The sequence below is a fragment of the Bubalus bubalis genome, chromosome 10, assembly GCF_019923935.1.
Source record: "Bubalus bubalis isolate 160015118507 breed Murrah chromosome 10, NDDB_SH_1, whole genome shotgun sequence".
Classification (NCBI taxonomy): Eukaryota; Metazoa; Chordata; class Mammalia; order Artiodactyla; family Bovidae; genus Bubalus; species Bubalus bubalis.
Genome location: NC_059166.1, coordinates 90377511 through 90391428, shown reverse-complemented (window position 1 = coordinate 90391428; position 13918 = coordinate 90377511).

Below are 13918 nucleotides of genomic sequence, written 5' to 3'. Positions count from 1 at the left end.
TGTCCGACTCTTTGCGACCCAATGAACTGCAGCACGCCAGGCCTCCGTGTCCATCATCAACTCCCAGAGTTCACCCAAACTCGTGTCTATCGAGTCGGAGATGCCATCCAACCATCTCATCTTCTGTTGTCCCCATCTCCTCCTGCCCTCAATCTTTCCCAGCATCAGGGTCTTTTCAAATGAGTCAGCTCTTTGCATCAGGTGGCCAAAGTATTGGAGTTTCAGCTTCAGCATCAGTCCTTCCAAAGAACACACAGAACTGATCTCCTTTAGGATGGACTGGTTGGATCTCCTTGCAGTCCAAGGGACTCTCAAGAGTCTTCTCCAACACCACAGTTCAAAAGCTTCAGTTTTTCAGCGCTCAGCTTTCTTTATAGTCCAACTCTCACATCCATACATGACCACTGGAAAAACCATAGCCTTAACTAGACGGACCTTTGTTGGCAAAGTAATGTCTCTGCTTTTGAATCTGCTGTCTAGGTTGGTCATAACTTTCCTTCCAAGGAGTAAGTGTCTTTTAAGTTCATGGCTGCAGTCACCATCTGCAGTGATTTTGGAGCCCCCCCCCCCCCAAAATAAAGTCAGCCACTGTTTCCAATGTTTCCCCATTTATTTGCCACGAAGTGATGGAACCAGATGCCATGATCTTCGTTTTCTGAATGTTGAGCTTTAAGCCAACTTTTTCACTCTCCACTTTCACTTTCATCAAGAGGCTCTTTAGTTCTTCTTCACTTTCTGCCATAAGGGTGGTGTCATCTGCATATCTGAGGTTATTGATATTTCTCCCAGCAATCTTGATTTCAGCTGTGCTTCTTTCAGCCCAGCGTTTCTCATGGTGTACTCTGCATATAAGTTAAATAAGCAGGGTGACAATATACAGCCTTGACGTACTCCTTTTCCTATTTGGAACCAGTCTGTTGTTCCATGCCCAGTTCTAACTGTTGCTTCCTGACCTGCATACAGGTTTCTCAAGAGGCAGGTCAGGTGGTCTGGTATTCCCATCTCCTTCCAAATTTTCCACCGTTTATTGTGATCCACACAGTCAAAGGCTTTGGCATAGTCATTAAAACAGAAATAGATGTTTTTCTGGAATGCTCTTGCTTTTCCGATGATCCAGCATATTTTGCTGAATTCATTTATTGGATTTAGTAGCTTTTGTGTGGAGTCTTTAAGGTTTTCTATAGAGAGTACCATGTCATCTGCATATGGTAAAGAAGGCAAAATGTGAAAGAATTGATGTCTTCAAACTGTGGTGCTGGAGAAGACTCCTGAAAATTCCTTAGACAGCAAGGAGATCAAACCAGTCAATCTTAAGGGTAATCAACCTTAATATTCCCTGAAAGACTAATGTTGAAGCTCCAGGATTTTGACCATCTGATGTGAATAGATAACTCATTGGAAACATCCCTGATGCTGGGAAAGATTGAGGGCAGGAGAAGTTGGTGTCAGAGGATGAGATGGCTGGACAGCATCACTGATGCAATGAACATGAACTTGGGAAAACTCCAGGAGATGGTGAGGGACAGGGAGGCCTGGCATGCTACAGACCATGGGGTCCCAAAGAGTTAGACACGAGTGGATGACTGAACAACAAAAACAACATCTGCATACAGTGATAATTTTACTTCTTCCCTTTCATTTTTATTTTTTCTTTCTTTTCTGATTGCTGTGGTTAGAACTTCTAAGATTATGCTGAAGAGAAATGGTGAGAATGGGCATCCTTGTCTTGTTCTAGACATTAGGGGGATAGCTTTCAGCTTTTCACTGTTGAGTATTATATTGGCTGTGAGTTTGTCATAAATGATGTTTATTGTGTTGAGATGTGTTTCCTCTATTCCCACTTTGGTAAGAGCTTTTACTATGAATAAATACTGAATTTAGTCAAATGCTCTTTCTGAGTCTATTGATATAATATTATTTTTTACTTTTCTCTTATCAATGTAGTGTATTACACTGATTGATTTGCACATTCTGAACCATCCTTGTCAATCTGGGATGAATCCCACTTGGTTGTGGTGTATTTTTTTTTTTTTTTTTGTATATGTTGTTGGATTCGGTTTGCTAGCATTTTGTTGAGAATTTTTGCATCTATATTCATTAAATATATTGACCTGTAATTTTCTCTTTTGGCGGTGTCTGTCTAGTTTTGGTATCAGGGTGAAGGTGACTTAATACAATGCTTTTGGAGTGTTCCCTTCTCTTCAATCTTTTGGAAGCGTTTGAGAAGAATCATAAGAAGTTCTTTGTATGTTTGGGAGAATTTGCCTATAAAATCATCTGGTCCTGGACTTTTGTTTGTAGGAAATTAAAAAAAAAATTATGGATTCTATTTCACTTCTAGTGATTTGTCTGTCTAAATTAACTATTTCTTCTTGATTCAATTTTGATGATCTGTATGTTTCTAGAAAGTCGTCTGTTTTTTTCTAGGCTGTCAAATTTGTTGGTGTATAATTGTTCATAGCATTCTCTTATGGTTGTTTGTTTTCTGTACTTAACTGCAATATCAGTTAAGATTTCTCCTTTTTCATTTCTTAGCTTGTTTATTTCGATTGTCTCTCTCTTCTTTGTTGGGGGCCTGGCCAGAGGTTTATAAATTTTGTTTACACTTTCAAAGAACCAGCTCATGGTTTTATTGAGTTTTTCTTTTTTTTTTTTTTTTTTACTCCATTTAATGTATTTCCTCCTGATCTTCATTATTCTTCCTTCTTCTCACTTTAGGTTTTGTTAGCTCTTCTTTTCTTAATTCTTCAAGGTAGTAGTGTAGATTGTTTACTTGAGATTTTTCTTGCCTTTTGATGAAGGCCTATATTTCACATGCTAGCAAGGTTATGTGAAATGCCAAGCTGGATGTCTCAAAGCTGGAACCAAGATCGCCAGGATAAATATCAACAACCTCAGATATGCAGATGACACCACTCTAATGGCAAAAAATGAAGAGGAAGTAAAGAACCTCTTGATGAAGGTGAAAAAGGAGAGTGAAAAAGCTGGCTTGAAGCTCAACATTCAAAAAATTAAGATCATGGCATTTGGTCCCATCACTTCATGGCAAATAGAAGGGAATCAGTGGCAAATTTTCTTTTCTTGGGCTCTAAAATCACTGTGGATGGTAATTGCAGCCATGAAAGTAAAATACACTTACATCTTGGAAGGAAAGCTATTATAAACCTAGACAGTGTATTTAAAAGCAGAGATCTCACTTTTATGACAATGGTCCATATAGTCAAAATTATAGTTTTTCCAGTAGTCATGTATAGATGTTAGAGTTGGACCATAAAAAAGGCTGAGCACCAAAAAAGTTGCTTTTGAATTGTGGTGCTAGAGAAGACTCTTTGAGAGTCCCTTGAAATGCAAGGAGATCAAACCAGGCAATCCTAAAGGAAATCGACTCTGAATATCCATTGGAAGGACTGATGCTGAAGCTGATGCTCCAGTACTTTGGCCACCTGATGTGAAGAACTGACTCATTGGGAAAGATGCTGATGCTGGGAAGATTGACAATAAAAGGAGAAGGGGCAATAGAGGATGAAATAGTTAGATAGCATTATGGACTCAATGAACATGAATTTGAGCAAACATCAGAAGATAGAGGAGGACAGAGGAGCCTGGCATACTGTAGTCCTTGGGGTTGTAAAGAGTCAGACATGACATAAGAACTGAACAACAACAGTAACAGCAATCATTCATTTAAACATTGGAGTGTTCACTGTGTTAGTTTTTTGTTTTTTTTTTTTTTTTTTTTTTTGTCTACACCTCACATGGCACATGGGATCTTAGTTCCCCAGTCATGAATTGAATCCATTCCCCCTGCATTAGAAGTTCAGAGTCTTAACCACTGGATCTCCATGGAAGTCCCTGGCTATTTTTAAAGCTCTTCTTGTTGGAAACAATTTGGTATATGGGTTACTATCCCAAAGAAAGGCAATGCCAAAGAATGCTCAAACTACCACACAATTGCACTCATCTCACACTCTAGTAAAGTAATGCTCAAAATTCTCCAAGCCAGGCTTCAGCAATATGTGAACCATGAACTTCCTGATGTTCAAGCTGGTTTTAGAAAAGGCAGAGGAACCAGAGATCAAATTGCCAACATCTGCTGGATCATTGAAAAGGCAAGAGAGTTCCAGCAAAAACATCTATTTCTGCTTTATTGACTATGCCAAAGCCTTTGACTGTGTGGATCACAATAAACTGTGGAAAATTCTGAAAGAGATGGGAATACCAGACCACCTGATCTGCCTCTTGAGAAATTTGTATGCAGGTCAGGAAGCAACAGTTAGAACTGGACATGGAACAACAGACTGGTTCCAAATAGGAAAAGGAGTTTGTCAAGGCTGTATATTGTCACCCTGTTTATTTAACTTCTATGCAGAGTATATCATGAGAAACGCTGGACTGGAAGAAACACAAGCTGGAGTCAAGATTGCCTGGAGAAATATCAATAACCTCAGATATGCAGATGACACCACCCTTATGGCAGAAAGTGAAGAGGAACTCAAAAGCCTCTTGATGAAAGTGAAAGTGGAGAGTGAAAAAGTTGGTTTAAAGTTCAACATTCAGAAAACGAAGATCATGGCATCTGGTCCCATCACTTCATGGGAAATAGATGGGGAAACAGTGGAAACAGTGTCAGACTTTATTTTTTTGGGCTCCAAAATCAGTGCAGATGGTGACTGCAGCAATGAAATTAAAAGATGCTTGCTCCTTGGAAGGAAAGTTATGACCAACCTAGATAGCATATTCAAAAGCAGAGACATTACTTTGCCAACAAAGGTCCGTCTAGTCAAGGTTATGGGTTTTCCTGTGGTCATGTATGGATGTGAGAGTTGGACTGTGAAGAAGGCTGAGTGCTGAAGAATTGATGCTTTTGAAGTGTGGTGTTGGAGAAGACTCTTGAGAGTCCCTTGGACTGCAAGGAGATCCAACCAGTCCATTCTGAAGGAGATCAGCCCTGGGTGTTCTTTGGAAGGAATGATGCTAAAGCTGAAAGTCCAGTACTTTGGCCACCTCATGCAAAGAGTTGACTCATTGGAAAAGACTCTGATGCTGGGAGGGATTGGGGGCAGGAGGAGAAGGGGATGACAGAGGATGAGATGGCTGGATGGCATCACTGACTCAATGGATGTGAGTCTCAGTGAACTCCTGGAGTTGGTGATGGACAGGGAGGCCTGGCTTGCTGCGATTCATGGGGTCGCAAAGAGTCGGACAAGACTGAGCGACTGATCTGATCTGATCTGATTGATTGGAGATTCTGGTCTCATGTAGGTTTTCTCTCAGGTATAAATGTAGCACCTATGAGTGAGATTCCAAATTTGCTTTTGGTTTATATTTTTAAAGGAAAAATAAAATTAAGAGATTCTTATCAGTCTAAAACCATTTTAAAACTTAATTTCCATTTCACACTGAAATCTCACCTACTAGCCAATTTTTAACTTCTAATGTAAAAGTGTAACCCTAATTCTGAGTCAGACACAGTTTAGCAACTCAACAACAACAAAATTGCTGTCAACTTCCTTCTAAGAACTTCTTTTGTTTCACTGAATAGATTTTGTGTAGTTGGTTGTGTTTTCATTGTTATTTTTCTTAAGGCATTTCTAAATTCATTGACCCATTGGTTTTTAGTAGCATGTTGCTTAGTTTCCATGTAGTTGTTTTTTGTTTTTGTTTTAACTTCTTTTCCAGCGGTTTATTTCTAGTTTCATACCATTGTGGTCAGATTATATGCTTGAAATAATTTCTTTACTCTTAAATGTATTGATATTTGCCTTGTGCCCCAGGTCGTGGTCAATATCCTAGAGAATGTTCCATGTGCACGTGAAAAACATGTATATTCCGTGTTCTGGGTGACATATTTTCCTGAAAATATCAATTGAATCTAACTGATCTATTGTATTATTTAGGACTTCTGTTGCCTTATTGATTGTCTATCTAGAAGACATTTTCATCTACGTGAATGGGATGTTAAATTCTCCTACTATTAATGTATTCTTTCAATTTCTCCTTTTATGTCTATTAGTATTTATTTTGGACACGACTGAAGCGACTTAGCAGCACCAGCAGTATTTATTTTATGTATTTGCATGCTCCTATATTCAGTACATATATGTTGATGTGTGTAAAAATCCCGTGTATTGATCCTTTTGTCATTATGTAGTGTTCCTTTTTATTTCTTTATAGACTTTGTTTTAAAGTCTTTTGTCTGATATGAATATTGCAGCACCTGCTTTTTTTTTTATCATTTTCAATAACATGAATTTTCTTTCCATCCCTCCACTTTCAGTCTGTGTGTATCCTTTGCTGTAAGGCTAATCTCTTGTAGGCAGAATATTTTAGGCTCTTGTTTTTTCTTCCAGCCTACCACTCTGTGTCTTTTGACTGGAGCATTCAGTCCATTGACATTTAATTATTGATACATATGTATTTATTGTCATTTCAAACATTGTTTCCCAGTTGATTCTTTGTTTCTTTTTTGTTCCTTTCTTTGTCTTTGTGGTTTTATGATTTTCTTTTTTTTTATCCTTAGGTTCTCTTCTTTCAGTTTTTTGTGAATCTATTGATGTTTCTGATTTGTGGTTATTCTAAGTATGCTAACTGTATCTGCTTGCTTTTGACTGATAGTCATATAGGTTCAAACATATTCTAAAAAGAAGAAAAAGATTCCGCATTTTCTTACTCTGCTTCTTCTTTATGATTTTATGTCCCTTTTTACATGTTTGTGCTTATCCTTTTGCTGTTCCTCACATTTATCATTGCTTTAACAAACAGGTGTTTTGTTTTGCTTTGTTTTGTTTTTTTAATCTGTATACTGGCCAATTTAAGTCATTTACTTTCCATTTGTGATTTCCTACTTCCTGTTTCTTCTTGATTCTTTTCTATTTAGAGATAACCTTTCAATATTTCTTTTAGGATAGGTTTAGTATTGCTGTATTCTTTTAGTTTTTACTTTTCTGAGAAACTCTTTATTTCTCCTCTTATTCTAAATGATAATCATTCTGGTTAGAGTATTCTAGGTTGCAGATTTTTCCATTTCAAGACTTCAAATATACCTTACCATTTCCTTTTGGCCTGGGATGTTTCTGTAGAGAAATCAACTGATATCCTTACGGAGGTTTCCTTGTAAAAAAATTTTTTTTCTTTTGCTTCTTTTAGAATTTTCTCTTTAACTTTTGCCAGTTTTATTATAACATGTCTTGGCATAAGTCTATTTGGTTTTATCTTGTTTGGGAACTCTGTGCTTTTTGGATCTGGATATTTGTTTCTTTCTTTAGGTTTGGGGAAATTTTAGCCATAATTTCTTCACATTTTCAATTCTCTATTCTTTTTCTTCTTCTTCTAGAATCCCTATTATGAGTAGATTTGCTTGCTTTCTATTATCACATAGGTCTCTTATATTGCTTTCTTTTTTTTTTCAATTTGAGTTTCTGTCTGCTGTTTTGATTGAGTAATTTCCATTTAGTCTGTCTTCCAGATCAATTCTTTCCTCTATTTTATTTATTCTGCTATTCATTGCCTTAAGCTCAACTTTTGTCTGAGCAAATGAATTTTCTAACTTTTCTTGGCTCCTCCTTATAGTTTATAGTTCCCTTTCAGTAATCTGCATTTCTGTCAAAAGCCTTTATTATTTCTTTCAGTATTTCCATTACCTCATTTGAACTCTTTGTCTATTAGACTAAAGAGATCTGTTTCATTATTTGTTCCTTCAGGGGAATTTTTTTGGTCTTTTACCTGAGAGTGGTTCCTCTGCTTTTTCATTTTGGTAATAGTTATCTTAGTTTATGAGTTTAGGAGAAACAATTATCTACCTTAGTCTCAGAGGGCTATTTATCAGTGGGAGGATCTCTGTGTAGCTTGTGTGGGTTTAATATTTTTTTGGTGTGAGGGCTGTTTTGGTTTGGATGCTTGCCATCTCTTTCCTCAGCATGTTCTGGCTATTACTCCCTTGATAAGGGGTGTGCAGGTATATAGGTGCACAGCTCCCAGGCTCCCAGGAGGGCAGCAGCAGCCAGCAGCAGTTGGCTCCCAGCTGTGAGTTCCTCTGCAACCACAAGTCATATAGCCCTGGGGGAGTTGTGCCCAGATCACGGGTCTCTCAGCAGCGGTGGGCTGTGCAGGCTCCTGCAAAGTTGGGGACCCGCACCTGCTCACAGAATCCCTGGCAATGGTGGTGGCGGCAATGGCAGTGGTCTGTACCTGCTTCTGGGACCCAGGTGCAGATCCCCCAACAATGGTCCCTTACCTCTCTGGCAGGTCCAGGCTGCTTCTCAGACGTCTTCAGCGGTTGCACACTACACCCTAGCCTCCGTAGGCTGTCTTCATACAGTCAGTCCCAGTACTGTCCCGGGATCTGAACTCCAAAGCCTGAACCACAGTACTCAGCCCTGACCCATGTCAACAGATAAGCTCAGGCTAGTGTCTCAGGCTAGATAGTGCTGGTTGGCACCAACCCTCTGTGCAGATCTTTCTCCACCTTGCCTTTAACACACCTGTTGTTGTGCTCTCCTGAGGGTCTGAAGCTCACCCTCTGTTTCCACCAAGGGGACTTCCCAGTATATGGAAACATTTCTTTTTTCACAGCTCTCTCCTAGAAGCTCATGTCCCATCTCAATTCCTTTCTTTTTTCTTTTGCCCTACCCAGTTATGTGGAGTTTTTCTTGTTCTTTTGGAGGTCTAAGGTTTTCTGCCAGCATTCATAGATGTTCCTTGAGAGTCATTCCACATATAGATGTATTTTTGATGTATCTGTGAGGAGATGGTGAACTCCAGATCCTATTCCTCAACCATCTTGATCCAATCCTTGATTTATCAATTTCTTTAATTCAAATTCTCCAAATTTGGTAGTTAGACACTTTAAATATAAAATATTGTTAGAATAATCTTTATTATCATTAAACTTTTAGATAGGAAAATGAGGGAGATGGTATGGCAAAGATTGAGGTACTAAAGTTTTCACTTGATTAATTCTGCAAGCCATTTTTTAGTGACTTTTATGGAAATCCATGAAATCTGTTCCCTCAACTAGATACTAAGCTGGGATAGTGACTGACACTGATTGATTGATATGACATGAAAACTGAATTCTATGTTCTATAGACCTAACTCTTTATAAGTAAAAGAACTGGCTTTAAAATGTGTTCTATTTTATATATCAAAGTGACACTTGCCTACCATCTGTGGGGCATGTGTTCTGAAATTTTGCCGACATGGGAATAACTTTTCAATTCAACCACATTTCTTGCCAAGACACCACTTATGACCAGCAATTTGGCCAGGATTGGAGACTCCTAGCTACAGACATAGATCACAGAAAAACTTACTGCTTTCCTTGGGCTCAAACATTTTCCTCCAACCCAGAATTATGATCAGTGAGTGTCTTTATAAATACAAACATTTTTCTGAATAGTCAAACCAATAGAGAAAGCCTTGGCCATAGCTATGCAGGTATACCATGCCTGTGCCATGGTGCAGAGTCATTTTGGCATAACTTCTGAGAGTGTAAAGATACAACAGAGAAGATCTCAGTGCTAAAATATTTTCAAGTCTGTGAGGCTATACTGGGCATTAATAATGCCTGTCAGCCTATCATCAACACAAATGATTTTAGAAGAGTTTGACATTTTAAAAGCAATTCCTAAAAGAAAACCATGTGATGGTAATTGATAATAAAATACATAAAGAATACACATGTATGAGCTCATGCAAGAATGATATATGCAGTACTAAATATTCAGTTGAAAATAACAGCTAGGTATGGGCATTATTTAACTTTCAACAACTATATGCCAGAAATATTTCTCAGTAATTAATATTATTAACCATTTTTATTCAATGTTCAAAACAAGAATAATCAAGAAAAATGTTGGACTCTATTTCAGATAAGATTCATACAGACTACTTATTCAAACTAATCTCTAAACTATAATAAAAATAAAATTTTTAAATGATCTGATGGTTCTAATATATAAACCTACTGCCTTCTATTAACTTCTGTTCCATGGAGATTGTACAAAAATGTCCTTCTCTCCAACTGTTGATGTTCTATGTACTACAGAAGGTTAAGATGTTTTCTATATCCTCTATATCATAGTTAAGTTTCCTGGAAGATTACATTTATGCCCAGAAAGTGAGGCCACAAGAATCAAACATTTGGAGTCACTGACAAAATATTTTTGTTTTTGAAAACATATTTGCTACTGTTATTATCTGGGAAAACTTCTAAGTAGTTTGAATAAGTTTTCAGAATTTATATTTTTTCCTGAGCATGTGAACAATAAACCTCAAAAACAATTACCACAGGTCTCATATTTAGTAACAGAACAGCTTGTCTTTGTGACTTGTATTAATTGTACTTAGATTTTTGTTGCTCTTGTTAGTTGCTAAGTTGTGTCCAACTCTTTGTGACCCCATAAACTGCAGCATGTCATGCTCCTCTGTCCTCCAGCATCTTTTGTCAATCTATTGTACTTTATTTTTGTTGAAGTGTTTTGATTTTGCTTATGGGTGTATGTGTGTGTGTGTGTGTGTGTGTAAGTATATTCAGCCACAGTTTTTATGGTTATCATAAACCTCTGCATCTATGTTGGGCTTTTGAAGTTCTGTGTAGTTTTCCTTTTTTTTTTTCCTTTTTCCTTTCTTCTTCCTTTTTTAAAAATCTTTTCTCTTTTTCATAATTTTAACTTTTAATTCTTTTAAACCTATTATATATTTTCTACATTTATTCTTTTGTTTGCCTTTCCAACTGTTTTTTTTCCCCCTTTCAGGTAATCTTTAATATATATAAATCTTCTTCATCTACCTCTATTTAACTTCACATATCTATTCTTTCTTTATTTTTTTTCTTTCCTTTCCTCTCAACATATTTGTTAGTTTTGTTTTCATTGCTTTATTCCCCACTTGGCACTTTGCTTTAGTTTTGTTTTCCAGTTTGTGCTTTAGTTATTTTGTTCTTAACTGGTAAATATGATTTTTTAATTTCCTTTGCTTGCCGGGTCAATCTATTGTACTTTATTTTTGTTGGACTGTTTTGACTTTGTTCATGGGTGTATATGTATATGTGTATATTCCATTATTTTAATTATTTTTTGCCTGATTTTGTATCTTCCATTTGACTGGGGTTCATCTTTGGTTTCTTGTTTTTGGGTATTTGTTTTAATCTCACTTAATTACATAACAAACCACTTATGGAATCTTCGTTCCTGACCAGAGATCAAGCCCTGAGCCTTTGGAGTGGAAGCACTGACTCCAAGACCTGAGACTACCAGAGAACTAACCATAACAGGTATCAGATAGTGAGAACTCACAAAAAGGAAACCACTGTAATACAAGACCTGGTATCAGCCAGCCACCAATAGCACCCTGTGCAGGATGCCTCATCCAAACAACAAATGAAACAAAAATACACACTTAATCATTAGCAGACAGGATTACCACCTCACTCAGTCTTGCCCATCAGAGGAAAAACAAACAAACAAGCAAACAAAAACTCAGCACTAATCTCACCCTGTAAGAAACTTACACAAGCCACTGGAGAAACCGTAGAGGGCAGAAACCAAAAGGAAGAAAGAATTCATCCTTGAAGCCTGGGAAAAGGAGCCCTCAAACACAATAATAATAATAATAATAATAATAATAATGAAAAGACAGAGAAATACTACACAAATGAAGGAATAAACTGGAAACACAGATGTCCAAATAAATGAAGAGGAAATAGTCTAAGTACCTGAAAAAAAATTCAACATAATGACAGTAAAGATGATAAAAAACCTTGAAAGCAAAATGGGGAAGATGCAAGAATCAATTATCAAAGACCTAGAAGAATTAAAGAATACACTTGCAGAGACAAACAACACAATTACTGAAATTAAAAATACTCTAGAAGGAATCAATAGCAGAATATCTGAAGCAGAAGAATGAATCAGTGACAGATCATCAAAATAGAAAATTAATAAGGAAACACAAGTCTTAAATGATACATTGGATGAGATGGATCTTATTGATATCTTCAAGACTTTCCATCCAAATGCAGAAGAATACACCTTCTTCTCAAGTGTACATGGAGTATACTCCAGGATAGACCACATCTTGAGTCACAAATCAAACCTCAGTAAATTTAAGAAAATTGAAATCATATCAAGCATCTTCTCTGACCACAATGCTGTGAGACTAGGTATCAATTACAAGAAAAAAAATGTACGAAACACAAACACATGGAGATTAAACAACACATTTCTAAATAACCAACAGATTTCTGAAGAAATCAAAAGGGAAATCAAAAATCTTCTAGAAACAAATCACAATGAAAACACGACACTCAAAACCTATGGGATGCAGCAAAAGCAGTTCTAAGAGGGAAGTTTACAGCAATACAATTCTACGTCAAGAAACAAGAAAAACATAGAATAGACAGCCTAACTTCACACCTAAAACAACTGGAAAAAAGAGAACAAAAAAACCCCCCAAATTAGTAGAAGGAAAGAAATCATAAAGATCTGAGCAGAAATAAATGAAAAAGAAATGAAAGAAACAGTTGTAAAGATTAATAAAACTAAAAGCTGATTCTTTAAGAAGATAAAATTGACATCAAGAAAAAAAAGAGAGAAGAATAAAATATACAAAATTAGGAATGAAAAAGGAAAGGTTACAACAGACAATGCAGAAATACAGAGAATTATAAGAGACTATTATAAACAACTATATGGCAATAAAATCGATAACCTGGAAGAAATGGACAGATTCTTAGAAAAGTTCAGTCTTCCAAGACTGAACAAGGAAGAAATAGAAATTATGAGCAACCCAATTACAAGCACTGAAATAGAAGCTGTGATCAAAAATCTCCCCAAAAACAAAAGCCCAGGACCAGATGGCTTCACAGGAGAATTCAGTCAAACATTTAGAGAAGAGCCTATCCTTCTAAAACTCTTTCAAAAAATTGCAGAGGAAGGAACACTTATAAACTCATTCTAGGAGGCCACCATCACCCTGATACCAAAACCAGACAAAGAAAACACAAAAAAGAAAACTGCAGACCAATGTCACTGATGAACATAGATGCAAAAATCCTCAACAAAATTTTAGCAAAAAGAATTCAGCAAAACGTCAAAAAGCTCATGTAGCATGATCAAGTTGGGTTTATTCCAAGGATATAAAGATTCTTCAATATAGGCAAATCAATCAATGGGATATATCATATTAAAAAATTGGAAGATAAAAACCATATTATTATCTCCATAGATACAGAAAAAGCCTTTGAAAAAATTCAGCACCCATTTATGATTTAATACTCTTCAAAAAATTGGCAGAGAAGGAACCTACCTCAAAAGAGTAAAGGCCATATATTGTAAGCCTATAGCAAACATTATTCTCAATGGTGAAAAACTGAAAGCATTCCCCCTAAGATCAAGGAACAAGACAAGGGTGTGTACTTTCACCACTGTTATTCAACATAGTTCTGGAAGTCCTAGCTACAACAATCAGAGAAGAAAAAGAAATAAAAGAATCCATATTACAAAAGAAGTAAAGCTTTAACCATTTGCAGATGACATGATACTGTACAGAGAAAACCCTAAAGATAGTATCAGAAAATTACTAGAGCTAATCAATGAAATTAGCAAAGTTGTAGGATGCAAAACCAATACACAGAAATCACTTGCATTTCTATATACTAACAATGAAAAATGAGAAAGTGAAATTAAAGAATCAATCCCATTCACCATTTCAACAAAAATAATTAAATATCTAGGAATAAACTTGCCTAAGGAGACAAAAGAACTGTACACAGAAAATTGTGACACTGACGAAAGAAATCAAAGATGACATAAACAGATGGAGAGATATTCCATGTTCCTGGAGAAGAATTTTTATTTTTCTGGGCTCCAAAATCACTGCAGATGGTGATTGCAGCCATGAAATTAAAAGACGCTTATGC